This window comes from Ornithodoros turicata, chromosome 7 (assembly GCF_037126465.1).
Source record: "Ornithodoros turicata isolate Travis chromosome 7, ASM3712646v1, whole genome shotgun sequence".
Taxonomy (NCBI): Eukaryota; Metazoa; Arthropoda; class Arachnida; order Ixodida; family Argasidae; genus Ornithodoros; species Ornithodoros turicata.
The window spans coordinates 29,698,391-29,719,814 of record NC_088207.1 but is presented as its reverse complement, the minus strand read 5'-3'; the positions used below and the strand labels follow the sequence as shown (position 1 = coordinate 29,719,814).

At 46.2% G+C, this 21,424-nt stretch overlaps 1 protein-coding gene and 1 long non-coding RNA gene across 2 annotated transcripts in view; one reads left to right on the top strand and one right to left on the bottom strand.

Annotated features, from left to right (window-relative positions):
- The window catches only part of LOC135400763 (cell adhesion molecule Dscam1-like), an 85,962-nt gene that overhangs the window by 54,559 nt on the left and 9,979 nt on the right, over positions 1–21,424 (bottom strand). The window lies entirely within an intron of this gene.
- The window catches only part of LOC135400771 (uncharacterized), a 155,038-nt gene continuing 154,591 nt past the window's right edge, over positions 20,978–21,424 (top strand). The window contains exon 1 of the long non-coding RNA XR_010424642.1: positions 20,978–21,092. This is a non-coding gene — a long non-coding RNA (uncharacterized LOC135400771). The remainder of the gene's footprint in view (positions 21,093–21,424) is intronic.

The window sequence follows — 21,424 nt, the reverse complement described above, 5'->3', positions numbered from 1 at the left end:
TCATTCTCTTCCTGCTGAAGACAGGCCTTGCTGATCGACCCATCTAATACTGTACTCTCCCCGATGAACTCGTGCACCTCACCGCATCCCCATCCTTCAACCTCCTCTATCCTCCATCCGTCCGTCCTTCCTTTGTGTTCTGTTTTGCTATGCGTTTTCCTTTTCTTTTTTTGGCTATAGTCGTGACGACGCCCACTTCTGTGTGGCCAACAACGGCGAGCCTATCCTGCCATCACCCCCCCCCCCCCTCATTTTTAAGAGTGTAGCAAATGTACGATCGTAAACAAGAAAACTTAACAACATGGGAAAGGCTTGTCGCCGCTTGTGTGTGTATTAGTAGGTTATTCATAATTTCAATGCAGAAAAAAACCTTCTCTTGCTCCACTCGTGCACATATACGAAATCATCTACCACCCGAGTACATTTCCGTATCGTGGTCCTTTGCCGATGTGTCACAGTGGGCGTGTTCATCCGTGCATCTCTGTATCCGTGCCGTGCGTCCGTGCATTGTAATACGGAGTTCGTACACCTTTTGGGTTAAACGGGAAGCGACGTTCACATCTCGGAGCTGTACACCAAGGTTAACACGTGTGAGCAGATGAATACAATGCATCCCCTGTTGCTGGCCTCCCGAAAAAAAAATTCATGGGACGAGCGGCCATGATAGCGTGAGTGTTAGCAGGAATCAGCTGTGCACCAACGATGTCATGTTTTGTTGCAATGTACCTATAATGGCCACTCATTCAATAAATGCAAACGTCTAATCACTACGTGTAGGTATAGCTCTAGGTGAGAAATGGGCCTTAAGTACAGTGTATACTAGAACCATCCTAATTTCTGTGTGGTCATCACAATGCCCGCTGTTTGGAGTTGTCAAAATTTGTGATAACTATGTACTGTATTTCGAATGGATATGTTTCATTAGACATGATATGATTTATTTTTCTCTGTTCTCGTATGGTATTGTTGCCTGAGCGAGGACAAGGGAATGCAACGCAAACGAAGTGCGCGAACGTAAACCTGCCACGGCTAATTATGCACTACTTATTATTCATACTGCTGACGTCACCTCTGACGGCATTTATTTACAATCGTAGTATAGTCCGCGCAACGTATGGATGGCGCTGGTGGTGGTGGTGGTGGTGGTGGTGGTGATAGGGCTCGCCGTTGTCGGCCTCACGTATGTGGGCAACGTCACGACTCACGCCCTGGGGGAATGTGCGTCCTGGGCCGACTTCTAGGGGGCGCTGACCCTCTCTATCATGGCGTCATTCTGAAGACACAGCGGCCTATGGGAGTTGCGCTACCCGTTTAGATATACCTTGCGTCACACACACGCACAAAAAAAAGAAAAGAAATAACGACAAGAAACAGTGATCGGCATAAAGATGCAATTGACGTTACGCATCATTCACGAATTAACTCAGTTATGCGTAACGATTTATTTATTATTGAGAGGTGAATTGCACTTTTTCGTCTCAGACTACCGCAAGAACGGGTAATGTGGGCTGCACTTGGACTAAATCAAACTGAACATTGATTAAATTAGATAATCTTATTATTAGCTTTACGTCGCGAGACAACTAGAAATTAGATGGAACTTGGACTAACTTAGACGACCCTGGCATAAATTGGTTGGCACACCTGTATCAATTTAGCCGGAACATGGATCAATCACATTGAATATATTTATCAACAATTTTACTATTTATTTTATTTACTAGTCCTCAATGTAACATTTTCGGCTTTCTCCTTCCTCCTGTCCTCTCTCCAGCTGTCCACGTCTGTACGCCACTCATTGCCACAGTTGCCTCGCGGCGCTAACACGAAATAAAAATAAAAATAAACCCTTCGGCTTATTGGTGAGACAAGTTCATGAATGAACAGTGCAGGGAGAAACAGGACGGACACCGCAGACAGTGCATGTTTTGTCTGCTGTGTGTTGTGTTTGTTCTGTATCTCGTCGTCCTGTCGTTGTTCTGTATCTCGTTCTGTATCTCTATACCTCGCTGTAACACTGGGTGCGACAAAGATCTGGCTACGACGGCTTCACGTAACCGACGTCAACGAAGAATGGGTTGAATGTACTATAGGGGAAGGATAGGATGCCCTTTCACCTCGAACCTCGCTGTTTAACAAGTCTCTACTCGCTGTGACAGAAACCAGAGCCCCGGTGGTTTTGGGTTAGGGTAGCAGGTGGCAAGTGGTTCCCAGATGTGCCTGCAGACTCCGTGGAGTCTGGGATTGGGCAAGGGAGGCTGAGTGAGAAAATGGTCGAAAACGCGTCAGTCATGGCTGGGAGTCGCCCTTCAACTTTTTTTTATGTTGCTCAACCGAGAAAAAATGAGCTTCAGATATATATTTTCTTACAAATCCATCGGCAGCTGCTTCAAATTACGTACGTTTTAGCGTTTCTGCATACGCCCTCTTACTGCCAGTAAGAGTTGGCGATAGATAAGGACATAGTTCCAGAATAATTTACGATAGTCTTTCTTTTTAGTTCCCTGTTAGCGCCGCGAAGCAACTGTGGCTATGAGTGACGTACAGAGGTGGACAGGTGGAGGGAGGACAGCAGGAAGGAGTGGGGGACAGAGGGGTTGGTATGTGTCCTGGGCCGACTTCAGAGGAAACCGTGCCGACATTCGTCTGGAAAGTCTTCGAAAAACCCAAGGAAAACCTCAGACAGCACAGCCGGTGACAGGATTCGAACCCGTGTGACCTCCCGGGCTCGGCGTGGAAAGCGATCATCCTAACCTCTCTGCCACGGGAGCTGGTTAGTTATTTCAGCCTGAATTGTTAGTATGATCTATTGACATCGTTTTCTCCCGGGCATTGTCTGCATGAGCATCGCGAGATATTACACTTTACATAGTGTAACTAGGTTTACAGATGGCGTGAACTCGAGAAATTCGGATCAAGCCCAACAACCTAAAAGCACGTATGCAACATTTTGCGTAACATACACTCAGTCGACCTGTAGTCCCGTCAGCAATAATTCACCGTTTAACGAGCGCGAACAATAAAACCTTGCAGTCTGTCACAAACAAAAGTAAAAAAATGGGTAGATGGCGCGATCGACTCGGGATATAGAAACAGAATATAGCCGGAGACAATTATCAGGGGTGTGTCTCATGTCACTGCGCTCTTTCCAGCGGGGGAAGCGTGCCGACGCGTCCGCATGCAAATTAGCCCGTCCTGATGAGATCAAAGCATTACCACGCTAGGTTGACCTAGTTTTATGAGCGGCATAGGTAATTGGTTCTAGAGAAAGCAAAGAATGCGATTGTCTAAACGCCGTCGAAGGGTCACACCCAAGTGCACCCCACCATGGCGCAGGGAAACATTGACTTGTATTTTGTTCGTCATTATACTTTCACTTGGCCCGTGACATTATATGAGAATAATATACATAACACAATAACATATTGTGAGACTGTATCATCGCTGTCATCCTCATCGTCATCTGCATAGCTTTTCGACATAGTTCCCTCTCGCGCAGGACATCAAAGGAACCCCAGGTGTTCGAAATTATCCGCAGTCCTTGTCCTACGCTGCGGCACGTACAAGATGTCGCCATACTGGGCAGACAAACCTAACGTGTAACATCACGGCACCATTAATTATTATTATTATTATTATTATTATTATTATTATTATTATTATTATTATTATTATATTAAACAAGTTTATGGCCTTCTCAGACTATACCCTGCCTCTGTTTCTCCTAATTGCCGCTTGACAATATACCTAACATGTCAAACGTTACCTGCATTTAGCGTGAACGTGTTACGCGATTAAGTTATGTTTTTAGAGCGCACCAAATATGTCTGCTAGTCAGAAATCAACTGTCAGAAATGCAAAGTGAACATCGTGAGCGCTTGCAAGGCGGCAGCGCACGATCCCCTAATTCACGCAAACTTACTCAAAGATTTCGCTATTTTACACGGAACACAACAACGGGTGAGGCGACATGTGCTTCCCACATGTGTGCACGCTAAAAGACCCAGACATTGCATATCAGAGGCGCAACGTCTGCAGTCGCGTCGCCTGTTAGGACAGCAATCTAGGACCAGCTTTTTGCGACGCACTCGGGGTTAGCGGAAAGCTGTGGAGAAAAATAAAAAAATTGCGGCGAGCTAGATCATGCTGGAATAGGAACTTGAATTCCTACTTGAATAGGAACCTTGAGTGTGAGGGACGTGAACAGGACGACACGTCACGAAGGTCTCAGTCGCGTCTTTTTTTTTTTCTTTTTTTTGTCTCCGTCGTCCTCTGGTGGCGACCTTTTCCGTCAAGCTCAAAGCTCCTATATTCCGGTACAGTAAACTCCTTGAAGGCTTATCGGCAACTACAAGTTTCTAACATTTTGAATTCCTCCAAAACCTAAATTGAAATGGGGAAAGAAGTTTCTGATTTTCAGCATTCTTATGGCTTCATTTATATGTACATCGTGAAAATATCCAAAGGAAGAGACAGGTGTGACTGACACTGCAGTAAAAGGTCACCACTCACTCATGCGCTCGACGGAAACGTCACTTTCTCGTTCACCTACGGGTGTTTTCGGCTACTGTAATCCGTCCGTCATATTTTCAAGATTGGCGCTGTATGAAGTACTTCAGATTCCAAATTTAAGAACATATGCCACCCGAATTCATCTAGGTGGTAAAATTTTCGCCCAGGAGCAAAAAACATCTATACAAGTGCAAAAAACTTCACCCAGCGGCTATACCCTGAAGTAACCTAAGTGCCACAAATTGGAGGCCGGAGGGGGAGTTGACATGAACGCTACTCCAAATTCAAATTTACAATAGATAAATGTATCGTTAGCGCAGGCACAGCACGTTGAGCATACAAGGAACTGGAGGCAGACTCGAGTACCGTAATCAAAATACTGTATTTTAAATACATTTGTTAGTATTTTGGGAAACATCCCAGGTCATCATCACTTCTCCTTCATTTATTGTTGTTGTTGTTAGTATTTTATATTTTACTCATTGCTTTTTTTTTGGGGGGGGGTATTTGTACTCTATTCCAACTTCTCTCAGTATTTTCTACTCCATACTCTAATTGCTTTTCGTTTGTCTGTTTGTCTTTATATCATGTTCAGTCTCATAATATATTTTAGATAGCTATAAAGGTGGCCTTGCTTCAATGGTGTTTCTCTCCTTCTTTCGAATGCATTGTGGGGAAAGAACAACAACGTATTAACGAGTCGATTATTTTTCAAAGAAAGACCACCCCCATTTTTTTCTTTATCTCATCATCATCACCATCAGAGAAAGACAGGAAGCTCGACCGACGAGCACTGTGGAATGCAACTCCTACAGAACGAGGAAACAAAGAAACACAGTAATCACTTCCGTGGCTGTACTTTATTTTCCAAGTATATGTACTGCATCTTAAGTACGCTCCTCGTTTAGTACTTATACCGTCGCACTTTAAACGTATTTTTGTAGTACCTTGTATATACAGGGTTAGCCAAGATAAACATCGGGGTTTTTAACGGAGATAAAACAAATAGAAACAGTGTCGGGAAGTTAAAGTAGATGTTAGAGGCGTATTATGTTAAAGAAATTTATGCCGATACTGCCACTTGGTCCGTTTCTCTGCGGATATATTGTGAAAATTAAAAACCCGCCGCTGCCTAACATTTCCAATTGGCTATACCTGTGTTTCAGCTCCTTCTGTCAGATGGCGACACGGTCGAACGCGGCATTGCAGACGACTTCGCATAGTAGTCCCTGCATTCAGTTCACTTGGTTTCGATATCGTCTGCAACGCCGCGTTCGACCGTTTCGCCACCTGACGGAAGGAGCCGAAACACAGGTATAGCCGATTGGGACCAGCGATAGCCGATTGGATAGCCAGCGGCGTTTTTTAAATTTTCACGATTTATCCCCGGAGAAACGGACCAAGTGGCGGTATCGACATAGAATTTTGGAGCATAATACGTCCTCTAACATCTACTTTAGCTTCCACACTCTTACAAATGAACTTCACCACACAGCACGCTCCTAGCCAACCATCACCCCGAATGACAACGTTCTCGCCTTAGATTTGTTGAAAACGGGAGGAGGAGCCTATTTTGTGCCGTGCATAATGGGCACAAAATAGGCTCCTCCTCCCGTTTTCAGCAAATCAGGGGCGAGAACGTTGTCATTCCGGATGATGGTTGGCTACGAGCGTGCTATGTGGTGGAGTTCATTTCTAAGAGCGCAGACACTGTTTATGTTTCTTTTATCTCCGTTACAAACCTCGAAGTTTATCTTAGCGAACCCTGTATATCTTCTAGGGAGGTACGTGGGGATACTTCTGTATACGGTATCCTGCAAACGGGACCTGCAAAAGGGTGGTTTCCATTCCGTCTCCATTCCATCGGTGCATCGCGTGCGACAAAAAGGAACGTGCCATATGTTGTCGCAGTTCCGTACAGGGAGATCGATCTGCACGCCGCCCGCATGAGTGTTTTATTCAGGCGTTTCGCTCGTTCGACAAATCCACGCGCCACTATTGCGTCGCGGAAAGAAAACCAAAATGAAAGGACGCACGCATGCGTTCTTATTTTATTGCCGTTGTCGATATCGGAAAGTGTAAGGCTCGAAAGTGTTGGTGCTAGGAATAAATAATTGATTTTTCATCAGCGGTACCAGAGTCCTTGCTTGCTACGCAGTTTCGTTACGTGCTAGCTTGTATGTGATGTGCTTGCAGCATAACCGTAAAACCTAGGCTTTCATCAGCGACCCAAGCAGCACAACGTACTGAAAGTCGAGGGCAATAGGGGTGGACGGTATGTGTCTTGTAAATCACGAGTCTGTTCAAGGCCTTCCACCTACCCGTCCACCCCTATTGCACTCGACTTTCAGTACATTGTGCTGCTTGGGCGAGATTTACTGCATCGGATACGATATGGTAAAAGAAGTTATCAGATCCGAGTTTAGCAATGTCATGTCACTCGCTCCAAGGAAAGAGGGCGACCGGCTTATCATGTTTTCGGAACTGTTATCGTGAACACCTTTAGGGAGCTTGAGGTCTTAGTACATCCGAAGGCGTTCACGACAACAGTACCGAAAACATGACCGCAACCTTCCATTCTATGTTTCTTTCGCCTCGTGAAGCATGACGGCCAGGGTAGACCGAATAAAACATCGCACAGGTGCAGCTATCGTACGTTTTTGCGACGTGCGCCTCAAGCAGTTCATAGTACGCAAGCGCCCGGATATTTGTGGAATAAATGGCGTTCCTCCTCTGTTCATTCAGAAAAACTCGGAGTGAATTCTGCTCGCATGCACATGTGTCAGGAAACATGGTGTACTCGATCATGACACACATGAAACATCGCCTTCGACTGGACGTTCCCCTCGGTCACGGCTTCTTTTCCGAAATGAGAAATATGAATTCGTCCAGTTGTAGTATGCATGCGGCGAAGCATAGACGTGAGCGCGGATAAGATTCAAAGTATACGCAATCCGATGGTATCCGCGCATGTAAAATCCGCAACCGTATCCGCAACCTCGCTTGTTATTGAAATATGTGTATCCGAGTTAAGGCAGTGACAGCTGGCACATCTTGAACAGGGAAAAAGCAGCGCGAAAAACTGACTGGACGGAGAGAAGAAGACCCGTACACACAACAACGCTGTTTGCGTGTACGTGTCTCTTCTCTCCGTCCAGTTTCCCGCGCTCCCCCCTTCCCTAAACATCCCAGATCCGCCGCTACGCACGGTCAGTGAACGGAGAGAAGCTACAAGACGAAAGCGTTTTTACTTTTCAGAAAACACACTTTCTCAATAACGTTGTATAGCGGATGTCTCAGTTAAATCCTCGGGGTTAAATAATTCGCGAACCGGTGCACCAATCGAAGAACTTTATTTTTTACAAGTATCTGTCCGATACCGCCTACAACCTGCGCACCGTGTGAATGAGTTGGAGCCGCTTATTCAAATGAGTTTCGTGAAAAAACGTAACTTCTAAAGCAGGTCCCCGTCGGCATTAAAACGGGTACTACCTCTTTTGAGACCTTCAGTGGACACGTTTTAGAGAAAAAACTGCCACGAAAGCGGGTCATTTGTTGCAGTAATTAATTGGTTTCGGCTTACATGTTTTTGTCGCGGCTGATAGCGGCGAAGTGCAAAAGGACATAATTCATTGGTGGAAATGAGAGTGGAAGAGAGTCCTTTTGCGGTTCACCGCGGCCAGCCGCGACAAAAATATGTAAAACGAAATATGAATTCCGGATAAAATATGGAATGCGCGCACCGCAGAGTCGTCCGGTTTTATCCACATTTTGCTGCTTGGGGTTGAGCTATAGGGGGAGCCGCTAGGGATGACCGTCCTGACGCCTGGCGAAACATATGATGGAGATCGCAGCCCCTTCCGCATATTAATAGCTATCTTTTACCATCTTCTTCCACTCACACACGTGCATACTTATTCGCTTTCACACACAAGCAGGAGCGGCGCAACGTCCTGAATTCGAGGGGACCCCAGGCGCTCATTTCCATCCCCCACCGCCACCACCAATTCATTCCCAGGTCCCAAAAATGGCAATGGGAAAGGGTTTATGGCATTTTATTCGCAATTGGCATCTGAAGTAACACTTTGGTGCTTCACCTCCGTGGGAATTTTGCGCCCCCTTCACAAATTCAGGGAGCCTATACAGTAACCCCTGTAACCCCCCCCCCCCTTCCACCGCCCCTGCACACAAGTAATGTTTTTCTCCCGGCTCACATGAGCGATCATCTCCATGTTGTTCTTACTACACCCGCCTAATGTTACAGATGAATCGAGAGGGAAAAAATGAAACGGCACCTAATTGATGAGTGGGGGGGGGGGGGGTATTTTAATAGAAGAAAAAAAGAATAAGAAAAAAGAAAAGAAAAAATGTCAGCCATGGTAAAGCCGGCTTGCTAAAAGCCTACTGAAGATTTAAAAAACTGAAAACAAAACAGTAAAAAGAAACAGTCCGAGCAGCACACGCACGACGTAACACAGCCATAAGGCGTGCATAGGGCGGACGCAAGGCCCGAATCTTGCAGGAAGCTGAGCAGGGAAGTGGTAACGGCCCACTGGGTAGGCCGAGGGACGCCGCCAAGGAGCGTGGCCATGGAAATTGTGCTGCGCCCAAGCTGCGTTAGGCAGCGACGGCGAGCTTGCCGTTGAGAGGATGCTGTTCCTGCATAGATCTCGTGAGAAATTGTTCCGTATTGTTCGATCGGGATTCCCCCGAGTATACCCCCTTGGCCTTACATGTAAATCTACTCCGAGTTATTGCTGTTATTATTATTTTCCCTTTTTGGCTGCTATAATAATACGGCTCCGTTAGAGTTTTTTTTTTTTTCGGAGTTCTCCGAAACACAATCAGTACAGGTCACGTCGTCATGAATCCGCGCTACCGTTCAAAATGTCGTACTGAACCCCACGTGCACTGCCATTTCTGACAGCCCATAACCGTTTGCTTCAGAATGCCGCTCTCGCTCCGCATGCCGACAAGCTCTTTGGAGCAATGCGCCGTTATGGCTTCGACCGGCCCGGATCGATACGTAGCTAGCCGGAACGTGACTGGCAAGATGAATGCCTGCCGGCACCACCGGAAGAATGCAGTGCTTCCTGGTCGGATGTTTGCGTTGAACTCGGCTTGCTGGACGACATCGCTTCAGTGGAATGCTAGTATGCAAGCGTATAAACCCTGCAAAACAGAAATTCACTGTATAACACGCTCCTGCACCGTCCCGAATAATGTCTCTTGATATACGCTATGCAAGTAGGTCAGCTGTCTGCGCAGCTTCTTTGTTTCCCACTCTCCCCTATTGTCCGTGGAGCGGCCTCATTGGTCCCTCTCCCAAATAAGGGGCAAGGAGAAAACAGCTGAAGGTTAGGAGGTCCTGGGAGGCACACGTGGTTTCTTCTGTGAACCCAAGTGGAGAACCACGCCGGTTTATTGCTGCCTTCTAAGTGGACAGAGACTTTGTCACGTGGTTTCTCCAGATTTGCGTTCGCCCCTGTCGCAGAGACAAACTGTCGTACACTCTTAAAGCAGATGGTGGTGGTGGTGATGATGAAACGGCTCGCCGTTCTCGGCCTCACAGGGGTGGACAACGTCACGACTGACGCCCGGGGGGAATGTGCGTCCTGGGCCGACTTCTCAGGGAACCTAAAACAGAACTTTACCACATAGCACGCTGTTGGCCAACCCCCATCCCGAAAGGCATCGTTCTGCCCCCCGACGGGATAAAAACGGGAGGCGTACGCCATTTTGTGACACTTAAGCGGTAATGTTAATTGCACGAAAAGGCTTACGCCCAGCGCTTTCTACAAATCAGGAGAGATAACCTATCATAATGTGCAATATTTGGTCTTCAACCTGCTATCCCAAGCAGCACAATGTACTGAAAGTCGAGTGCAATACGCTGTGCAAGTGCGCCTCTGCGCATGAGAGGAGGCTGTGAGAGGGAAGAGAGAGGGCGCCGCCGTAGCCAATGGGGCTTCCCGAGTAGAGTAACCGGGAGAGGAGATATGCGCAGAACGCTCGGTTACTTGCAGAGCGTATAGGAGTGGACGGCATGTGCCTTATCAATGTTCTTTAGTTTCATGGCTCTGTTCAAGGCCTTCCACCTACCCGTCCACCCCAATTGCACTCGACTTTCAGCAGTGTGCTGCCTGGGATGTGGTGAAGTTCTATTTCAAGAGTGATAGCGGTGTTGCGGAAAATGGGAAGCGCACGCTTTTTTGTGACACGTTACATTTATGCTTATTGTCACAGTAAAGCGTACGTTCCGCTCTCCGTGCAAGTCATGATTGATAACGCCTATCGTTATGGTTATGTGGTGTTGCTGAGATATGGTGGTTAATGTTATGTGCTGAAGTTTCGTTTCATTTCATTATTCCCTTTAATAGGAAATGCATCACAATAGCGGGCCCGCGTAAGCCTCCCCTAGTGACGCAGGGCTCGGCGCCAGCAGCAGTCACAGAGCATCAAACTTACAGCAGATGCCATTTAACGAGCACAATTGGTCCAATCATATTTCAACGCCCACGAAATAGAAAAGAGATACAAAAAAAAAAAGCAACACAGGAACAACTTCAGCAGAATTACCTGTAATAGAGACTCCTTAGATGATCTTTTAATTTGCGCTTGAATAGACCTCTACCCGAGAAACGTTATGACGTTGGTAGACAGACTGAAACCGAAACAAATCGGAAGGGGGGGGGGGGAGGTTCCACGAATGGGCACTTGTTCGCTGCCCTCTATTGAAAGAAAAGTAGGAACGAAGTTCGCGTCTCTTTCAGGTACAATCGTAACCCCCTCAAGACCGCGGCTTTCGGGCGCGACCTTGTTCTCCTCTAGCTTCGAGGGATAGTTCAGCTCTACCAAATTGGTGGCGCTGTCGAACACTATGACGTCATTTGTTTACAAACAGAGAGAGGTATATTGTATATGTCAAAACGCTCGACAAGCTGTTCAAAATAGAGGGAACATTATGACGCCGACAATCGGTACCATGTCGGGTGAAACTAAATGGAATAGTATGTCCAGGAAGCGGTTTCCTAAGGGGAGACTTTTTTATACTTGCGACCAAAAGTATACTTCAATACAACAGTGCACCCTATATAGAAGGATTTTTGAAATCAGTTCTGTTCTAAAGGAGTAGTTCCTCGTTGAGGCATGTCAGAATTGAGAAACAATGACAAAAAAGTGAACACACAGGAAGCGGAATGTAAACGATATCAATGGTATTTGGACGTCCTGGGGTCATTGTCATACGAAACATACGGAACATGTCTACTTTGCTTCAGGTACCACGACGAGAACTGAACCTACTGCTAAACCGAAACAGAACGGAACCAGTGGCTTCTACCCTAGCCACACGACAATGGTGGTGGTGCTGGTGCTGGTGGTGCTGGTGCTGGTTGTGCTGGTGGTGGTGCTGGAAAGAGCTCGCCGTTGCCGACCTCACAAAATGCATTAAACGGAATGGCAGTAACAACACCTCCTAACAAACCATCATCTCGAGTGACATACTGCTGTCCCCTGATATGTTGAAAACAGGAGGCGTTCAACAAATCAGGGGAGAGAACGGCCGAGAGGATGGTTGGTTAGGAGATGAAGTTACGTTTAATGCATTAAGTCTGCCGCGTTTCTGGGGTATTATTCTGCCCCCCCCCTACCCCCATTGTTTGTCAACACCCCGCGACTTTCTTTGTGCACCCCCTGTAGGAGTCTTGTTTTTCTTCTTTTTTTTTTACTTGTGGACACATGTTGGCAATGATACATAAAGCTGTAACAAGGTAACTGTAATTATAACCCCCCCCCCCCGGTGCTTGCGATGCTAGATGGGCCACTGAACGGAGCCAAAAGATAAAAAACAGAGAGGGGAAGACCCCCGATGCCCCCCACTCCTTCCTCCTTTCCCTTTGTCCACATGTCCGTGTGTGTACGCCGCTCATAGCCCCAGTCCCTTCGCGGCGCTTGCACGGAATTTAAAGAGAGAGCGAGAGGAAGAAAAATGCTTCAAGCTGTTGCCAGTTTGCGAAAAAGTTCAGATGGAATGCGAGCTGTAAAAGTGGAATAGATTAGAATAAAAAATGTGGAGATGTCAGTCTCGATGGGGTCGGCTAAGGAGGTAACGCTGCAGCTCTTCGTTTTGCGGGACGCCACCAAGTCATTCCCACGACTTCACGGAGGGTTATTTCGAGAAATCAGTCAAACGTTTTTACTTGCTGTTTCCGGAATTAAACGCGCGTGCACGTGAACTCTTCCTCGCTGATCCAAATTTATGTGAGCGCAATGCATGCACTCTAAAAACTGAACTTCACCGCATAGCACGCTCTGCGCCAACCATTGTCGGGAATGATAGGCTTATCGCTTCTGATTCGAGAGGGAGGCGTACGCCATTTTGTGTCAATTATCATGTGTCCAAATTGACACAAAAAGGCGTGCGCCCCATCTCTCTTCGAATCAGAAGCGATAAACCTACCATTCGTAGCAATGGTTGGCGCAGACCGTGCTATGCGGTGAAGTTCAGTTTTTAGAGCGTATACGGGGTGTTGCACGAAAATCCCCCAGCTGAATAATTCGTAATAAACAACCTACACCATACAGGGTGTTCAAAATTAAGCTTTCACGAGTGCTACGCAAACACAGCGATGACAGGAAACCGGATGACAACTTTACGCTACTTGTGTAAGAAACAGGTGCTGCTAATTATGTAGCACCTGTTTCTTACTCAAGGAACAGAAAAGCAGCACTCATTTTTCTTTTGTTCGCCTATTTATAAAGTGCTAGTGAAAGCTTAATTTTGAACACCCTGTATACAATCTACATTACAATTTACAACCTACACTATACACGCGGCAACACACATACTAAATTTTTAGACCTCTTTGAACGTAGTTTGAGTGTGTCATAACTAGCACCCTTTTGAGTGTAACAGGTACACCCTTAAAGTTGGGGATAACAAAATACGTCCTCCAAGAAGGGTTTATCCACTAAATTTTTTACACCCTTTCCTGTGTTGTCTGGATGTGTTATCAGTAGCAGGTTTCTGAGTGTAACGGTTACACCCTCAAGGTTGGGTGTAAACACTTTAAATGTAAATTGGATTCGTCATAACACCCTTCCGAGTGTAACCCCTACACTGTGACTGCATTTATGAGGGTGAAAAAATGGTGCGACACGGTAAAACCGACAACGTAAATATCGCGTTTGGTCCATTTCGGTGTATGGTCGCATCATATGTCATCTGTTGCATAAAACACAATGCCACACACGCTGAGGCGGTCATAATGCCAAGAGTCAAAGCACTAGACCACGAGTATGTCACGTGCGGCAGGCAATACTACCGACAGACAACCGCTCTGAAAACCGCAGACAACAATACTCGTGACAGACAACCGTTGTGAAAAAGGAACATTGGACCTGTTTCACAACGGCTTATGCACATGCGCATAACCTTGAGGCGTCGGAGAGGGCTATCTCCGTCTTCATTAGATGGCGCAGTATGGGGTCGACAGAAGTGGGGACCGGTGGGGAGACCGCACGAACGGCGCGAGCTCGTCGGTCCCACTCCGGACCGGTTTTCGTCCTTTCTGCTACCCACGTGGATTAGCTTGGATGGGCTACGAGCGCGGTTCGCTGGAGAGCCGCTACGATACGACGCGTATGTGAAAAACGTGCACTGACCGCTGCAAGTAGATACTTCAGGATTACGTCCTCTCGTTTTGTTTGTGTGTGTGTGTGCGCGCGCGCGCTGGACCAGATACAAAACACACGCGCGCGCGCGCGCGTGTGTTTTGTATCTGGTCCAGCGCACGTTCCACGGAAATTTTCTGTGGGATGTTCGCGCGTTTTTCAAATCACCTTTCCAAACATTCGGGGAGTTACCAGGCTTTCATGCGATTTCGTTCGGTTACATGGCTTCTTTTCTTCTGTACCGAGCATAGCGTTGTATAGTCTGTGAATAGGCGCTGACAGATATAGACAGAAGTCGAAGTAGCTTTGCGGCGCTTCTTCAGAATTAAAGGCACATGCCATATGCAAAAGCCAATGTATAGGACCCATTACACCCGTCTTTGAGGCTGGATTTTATTACACCCATCTTTGACGGTGTAGCTCTTACACTAGGAAGGGTGTCAGTCATGACGAACCCAATTTACATTCAAAGGGGCGTAAAAAGTATAGTGTACACACCCTCCTGGTGGTGTATTTTATTACACCCAGCCTTGATGGTGTAGTTGTTACACTCAGGATGGCGTCAGTTATGGCGTACCCGCTTTACACTCAAACGTGTATAAAAGTTTAATAAGTAGCCATAACACGCCCTATTTACAGTCCGAGTAGTGTGGAAAAGTTTAGTTGATACACCCTTCATTGAGGGTGTAGCTGTTACACTCAAAAGGGTGCTAGTTATAACACACGCATTTCAAACTGAACGGGTGTAAAAAAGTTTAGCGTATAGAATTGTAGACATTAATTACGAACAGCGCGAAACAGTCACATGGACACCGCAGGTTCGCACGCTCGAACGAGGAGGACGCCTCTTTGGGAGTGCCAGTTTTATGTGCCCTAAATTCTATCGGTGGTGCCTCTCGTCCTGTTGTTTGAACAAATAGTTTCAGTGGCCTGAACAAATGCTCTCATAAATCACAACACAGCTGACGACATCCCGTCCTGCTTGCACACACAGCTGGACATTCTACACATGATACGCACTAATACTCGTACCAGCACTTCCTGTTGTTGACCCCTACTGTGCCCATCCTTGCGTGCGGGCTTCCCCCTCGTATTGTATACGGGAAACACACTTCGACAAGTGCCGCTTTTAGTCGTCGTTTCTTCTCCAACGAAGCGTGCCTGACAGCTCGGAATTGCGACGATTCCTTTGCCCTCTGCCCTCCGCGCCGCCGACAGTAAATGACAGCACACCGTCACACTTCCGATTGAACCGCTCCTATACGGCTGAGCAGTACTGACTGAAAGAAGTTTGGGAAGATTTGTTACTTTGAGCAGTCGTCCCTGCCAATGGAAGAGAACGAAAAGTGCGCCCGGGGAACGCAGCAGACGACAGAATTCGTCTCTTGTCGTCTGCCAAGTTCCGTGCTGCAGCATGGCAGTTTTGCCTCCCAGGGAGAGTATCAGTGTTCAGAGGCGAGGAAGAGCTTGGGTGCCACTCAAACTATCCACCTATCTTCGTGGAGTACTACTCTCCGTATAGGAACCGCTTGCCGAAATGAACCTTTGCCGCCTGTGTGCCCCTGAATGTTGATGCATGACACTCTCAAAACAGACGTTCTCCACATAACACGTCGTGTGTCAACCATTGCACAGAACGACACCGTTATCGATACAGATTTGTGGAATGAGCGGGGCGTACTGTCTTTTGTGACAATTTGTTAAACGTAACTTTTCAGCCTTTCCAGCCTAGCTGCACGATATTCGTGGAACCACAATCTCCATATCATTTTTCTTCCACTCCAACCCAATCCAGTAAGCGACAGCTACCCTGGTTGGGTCACCGTTCTGTCCGTGCGTCATAGACTTCTCTTTTTTTCTTTTGGAACAGGACCAAAATTCCAAGTGACAACAGTCAGCTAACGGTCTATGGCTGATCATGTGAGCTGATCACCTAACGATGCGAGATCTGCAGAGCTTCAGTTATTGCTGTTTTTGGAAACAAACTCATTTTTATTCATGCAGACGAGATAGTTCATTAATAAATAGTTCGTTGAATAGCGCAGAAGGAAAGCTCTTCAAAGGCTTTTCCGACTACATGTACATCTATGCCAAGGCTACAAGTACTTACATAAAATATGAAAGGAATTTTAGTTACATTTTTGCCATAAGAATAGTTTCATTACAGTCAACTGCGACGCGTTATAGACATCTTTTCTTACTTACGCTGCGTGTCAGCGCCCCGCCTGATGGGAACTTTAAATATCCCACGCGTTGTGACAAAGTGACGGCTGGGTGAGGTGAAGTAGCGAAAATGGAGGAGTGTCAAGTCGCGAACAATATTCTTGTCACAATTACCTTTTTCTTGTCCTTCCCACAGACGTAGATAATGTATTGCAAGTTCTGTTCCTGTCACCCGTGCGATATTGTGGGGAACGTTTGCGACTTTAGATGCTTGAAAAGAATACAGTCTAACAGCAAGCGTATTGCACACGTGACCGAGACACGCCGATATATGGTTTGCATGTGGCCCGTGACTTTTGCGAGGGCAAGACAGTGGTATATCCCGAAACCCAAGCACGGGGGTGTCGCAAAGAATTGCTGCGTGTGTGTGTGTGGGGGGGGGGGGCATTATTGCATATACGTCATAAGAGTTCAACGTATCATTACCGAATGTCATGACACCTGAAATAGCACAGATAAAGAGTTGGAGGGTGTCGCCAACCATTAGTTGGCATAATGCCGAGCAACAGCAGAAGCTGATTTCTCTGTACGTAGAATATACATACGTATACCTCTCCTTGTAAGGTGTTCGCCTTATTTTGCCTCTTTGGAGCACTTTCAGAAGCAGTAGCAGCGCTTTGGACCCTAATTACCAGCCTTGTTGAACCAAAGAACAAGAGGTAATGGAAACAACTATGCACGCTGCTTTGGAGGCCCCTTGACACGATATACGATCACACCTAAACTACTGTATGAAGGCAACTGTAAAAGCGAAACCGGGAAAATCGCGAATAATCAAATTCGGAAATGTCAAACACGTGCCAATGCAAAATAAGAAATACCAAAAGATAAGTCGAGGGCCAACTTACGAACGTTTGATAATGTGGTACTGGGGAACGTTGAACATATAACACAGTTCTGGAAATGTTCTAATCGCACTCCTCCTCACCTCGATCACATCCTCTGCTCTCACCTCATTGGACAAAACATTCACTCGTGACTGTTTTGAGCTCACATCATCGCCAGCCTGGCCGCTGATGAGCAACCAATCTCACGCTGTAATCATGGAAAATGTGGCTAACCTCAACCTCAATAGCCTGATGGGGGCTGCTGCATGCTGCATGAACACGAGGTCTTTCTTCCTTCACAACGTCACAACTGATCAAAGTATTTCTAAAATAACTGCATTACTCCGCCCTACCAACGAAGATAAGTATATATAAGTGCAGCACTGTACTGCTTGCGACACGGTTGTCTGGAATCGCGTGTCAGTAGTTCGGCAGCCTATATTTCCTTGGTTGCCATCGGAAATGTATGTTGAAGTATTGTTTAAAGGAAGAACATGTGCTGCACGTGTTTATTACTCAATATAAATGACCTTGCAACACCTGAGAATTTGAGATATGGGATAAACCACAGGGCACTGATTTCAGACAAGCGTGTCGCGACCAGTACATGTCACACACCTTTAAAGTGGACGTCGGAAAATAACAGCTGTTTCATCTTGCCCACTGTAGTTCCATGTTCCATTTAAGCTCAATACAGTGCGCTAGCGCAACAAAGCGGGGCTTCTTATAAACTCCTCTAGAACCTCTACTGATTTGGTCCAGATGTATGCTTATTAGTCAGCCACACACATCAAAGACTGCAGTTCAGACTACAGTTCGTCTCAGCTTAATCGAACAGTTTACGTCACCATACCTTATAACTAGGGTTCCGTGATTTCGGTTTTTATGTTTGGGCGGATTCGGCGTATGTTTTTCGGTGTTTATTGATTTTCACAAAATCGGCGTTTTTCGGTAAAGTTAACGGACATTTTTCACAACCATCATATTTCTGTATGGTTTTCTGATCTGCATCAACAACTTGCTGGGCATGAGCATCAATTCACCTCTGTCATCGTTCCTGGAAAGTCCCTCAGTGTGCGGTGTTTTTCGATTAAAACCGAACGGGGGAAAATTTACCCGACGAATGTTTTTCGGTGTTTTTCGATTAAAACCGAAACCACGGAACCCTAACTTGTACCTTCGGAGGGTTTCCTGTATCCCAGCTTTCGGTAGTCCTTTTAGAGTCCCGTGCACACAGTAAAAAGAAGAAGAAGAAGAAAAAGAAGAGAATCATATACGAATGCTGAGGACGACACAGCTCATTCGTTTCCCCAGCCAGCTGGCCACAGCTGGCGTAACGTTTCTGTGCCGTGCAGACGTGCCGTTCTCACAGGCAGTAGACAGGGCTCCCATCCATATATATATATATATATATACGTTCCAGTCCTCCGTAACTTTGACAATCCACCCATGTATTTATGCGTATGCTCTCCACCCTGCCACGAGATTTCTAGGAGTTCGTCCCCGTTTTCATATGCACACGCGCAGAAGGGGCGCAGATGGCACCCCCCAGCTGTGTTCACGAGAGCGAAACCAACATTAGGAGCGTGCTCTGTTGTGTACAGGTGCTAATCACGGTGCAGTTGTTTAGACACAATAGAGAGGGAAACGGCCGTGATGAGTTTTGTGATCCGCTTAGTGAGTGATTTTCAGTTAACATACGCTGGCAGTGCATGAAACTTCCAACTGCATCTTACGCGTTTAGTTGTCATCCAAGCGTCTTCCGACTTCTTATGACTTAATAGAAATAGAAACAGAAATAGAAAGAAAAAAAATGGAAAAGTAGGTCGCACTAGAGTCACAAGTGACTCTAGGTTGCACCGGTGTGACCAGCTGTTCCAGGACGCTTCACGTATGAAAACACTGAATGATTTTAAAAAATTAATGAATGATTAAAGGCATTTTAATTTTTTCATTTAATTTTTTTTCTTATGACTTATGAGTATAGGGTTTCTATAGTTTTCGGCATTTTTCGGAAATGTCGGAAAGCACCCGCCGCATGATTTTGTGTAAATTCAGCCCATTTCAAACAAAATTCGAATATGTGCAAACTGTGTTCGAAATTTTGGATTCTGAAACACTAGCGATTCGCTTCTTGAAATAGGCCACGAGCGCAACGGCGCTCATGCATGTAATATATGAAGGTATATAGTATTCGTTTATGCATTTCTGAAAATACCTTAATCGCACTATCGTTTCTGTGATTTCTGCATTACCGATTTCTGTAATATAGTCCCGGCACCCAAATTTGGTCGCTTATTTGCTGCTCTAAATATTCCTTTAAAAAATTCAACACGGAATAGATGCCGATAACAGCCCTCAATTTCTGAAAAAAACAAACACCGACAACCTGGAACCCAACTTATGAGCCATGATTAGCCTTTTTTTCTTGCATATGACTTAGCTGCAGAGTGGTTTCACGCTTTTGCCTTTAGCCCTATATCACCGAAGACGATAAATTGTCTTACGTACGATCATACCAATCAAGGTCTCAAAGACCGGCTGCATATCTCGATTAAAGAACGTCAGCTGATGAATGAATACCGTTGTGAGTAAGTCCGTTTGTGTCTCGGTAAGTGTGAAGTGCTGCTAGTACATACCATAATAATGAACAGTCATTCTACCTGTTTGCGGTGATCTTGCTGGCGTACGCCATCAAAAGTGTGTTCAGTGTTCACCAAATGTTCAGTGACACTCCCCCTAACTTTTTTACCAGTGTACCCCCTACAGGGGCGCCCTTGCGGTTTCAGCTTGAGACACATGTCGGTAAGTTATGCCGTATGTTAAGCCGTAATGACGTAACTACAATAACGACCCCCCCCCCCCCATTTTTCCCAACACCCATCCGTGCTTGGGATTCTGGACAAACGACTGGTTCCAGCTTAGTTGGAAAGCCGTTAACATAACATGCGTTTGTGTTTTGTCTTGATTCTAATTTTACTAGCCTTCGTTGTCTGCACAGCGTGCCGAAGAATTTATAACATCGAATCAGCGAAGTTGTTCGTTTCTTCAATTGTTCTGCTCCTGCACTATGGGTTAGGACTCTGTTTCGAAAAGACAATGCAGCCGACGACATGGAAGACGTGGTCTTGTCGCTCCACTTCAACTGCTTCAAGATGCCGTGATACAAGAACTCAACAGACTTCCTGCTTACATAAATAATGCCAAGGAAGGGCACGGACTGTTCTCCTCTCGGTCGTGTTAGAAGGGAAATAGCCCTGTCACGTGTCAGTCACTTGGTCATCGTAACTGTTTTATTAATTCAATTTTTAACGAATTTTGGTTCACTGCACTCTATAAACGTAACTTCACGACAAAACACGCTCAGGAACAACAGTCACTGAGAATGTTACTGTTCTCTTTCCTGATTGGTTGAATATGGGAGGCGTACGCCCCGCTGTCTCCGCGAATCGGAAGCAAAACTACACCATTCGCCGCAGGGTGTGCTATGCGCCATGTTCATGTCCTTTTTTTTTTTTTTTTGTGCGGGACAACTGTTGTTCTAGCCATGACCAAAGATCCCCCCAATGTCATCGAGTCACGACGTCTTTTCTGCCAAAACATTTTTTTGTCCTGCATCGCCGGACCCTCGGATACGCGACAACGATGCTCGTTGCGGCCATGCGGCATGTGCTACGCGAAGAGATCCTTTTGGGTGAGGAGAGAAAAAGAGAGAGAAGGAGAGTATCGAGGAGGAAATATCCTCCTCGTAAGAACAGCGAGGGTCACGTGCGCTCGGGTTTCCGTTTCCGATGTGCCCGCGTAAATATTTCGAGTGGCGAAAGCGAGTAACGGATACATTACTGCAATAATATGGTGAGTTTCCCTCAAATGTTGTAAGTTGTGTGCACAAAACGTACTGCTGAAGGCAATGAAGGCATCTGCTGTGTAATAGAAGCATACCAAGCGAGCCGTGCGCTGGCGGGAGCCGGTTTGAAACGTTTGGCGGTTGCAGCTTTTGAATTGCTCCGTGACGGCAGCCTGCAGTAGGGGCTGAAGTGCCGTTGACCGTTTCTCATTTGTTGCACACATAATCATATTGACGACTCGATATATATGATGGGTCATTTTAAGAGCTAACGAAATTCTTAGCTCAGGGCGTTTCCTCTGAAAAGGCTTGTTGCATGCGCGAGCACTTCGTTGTTTTC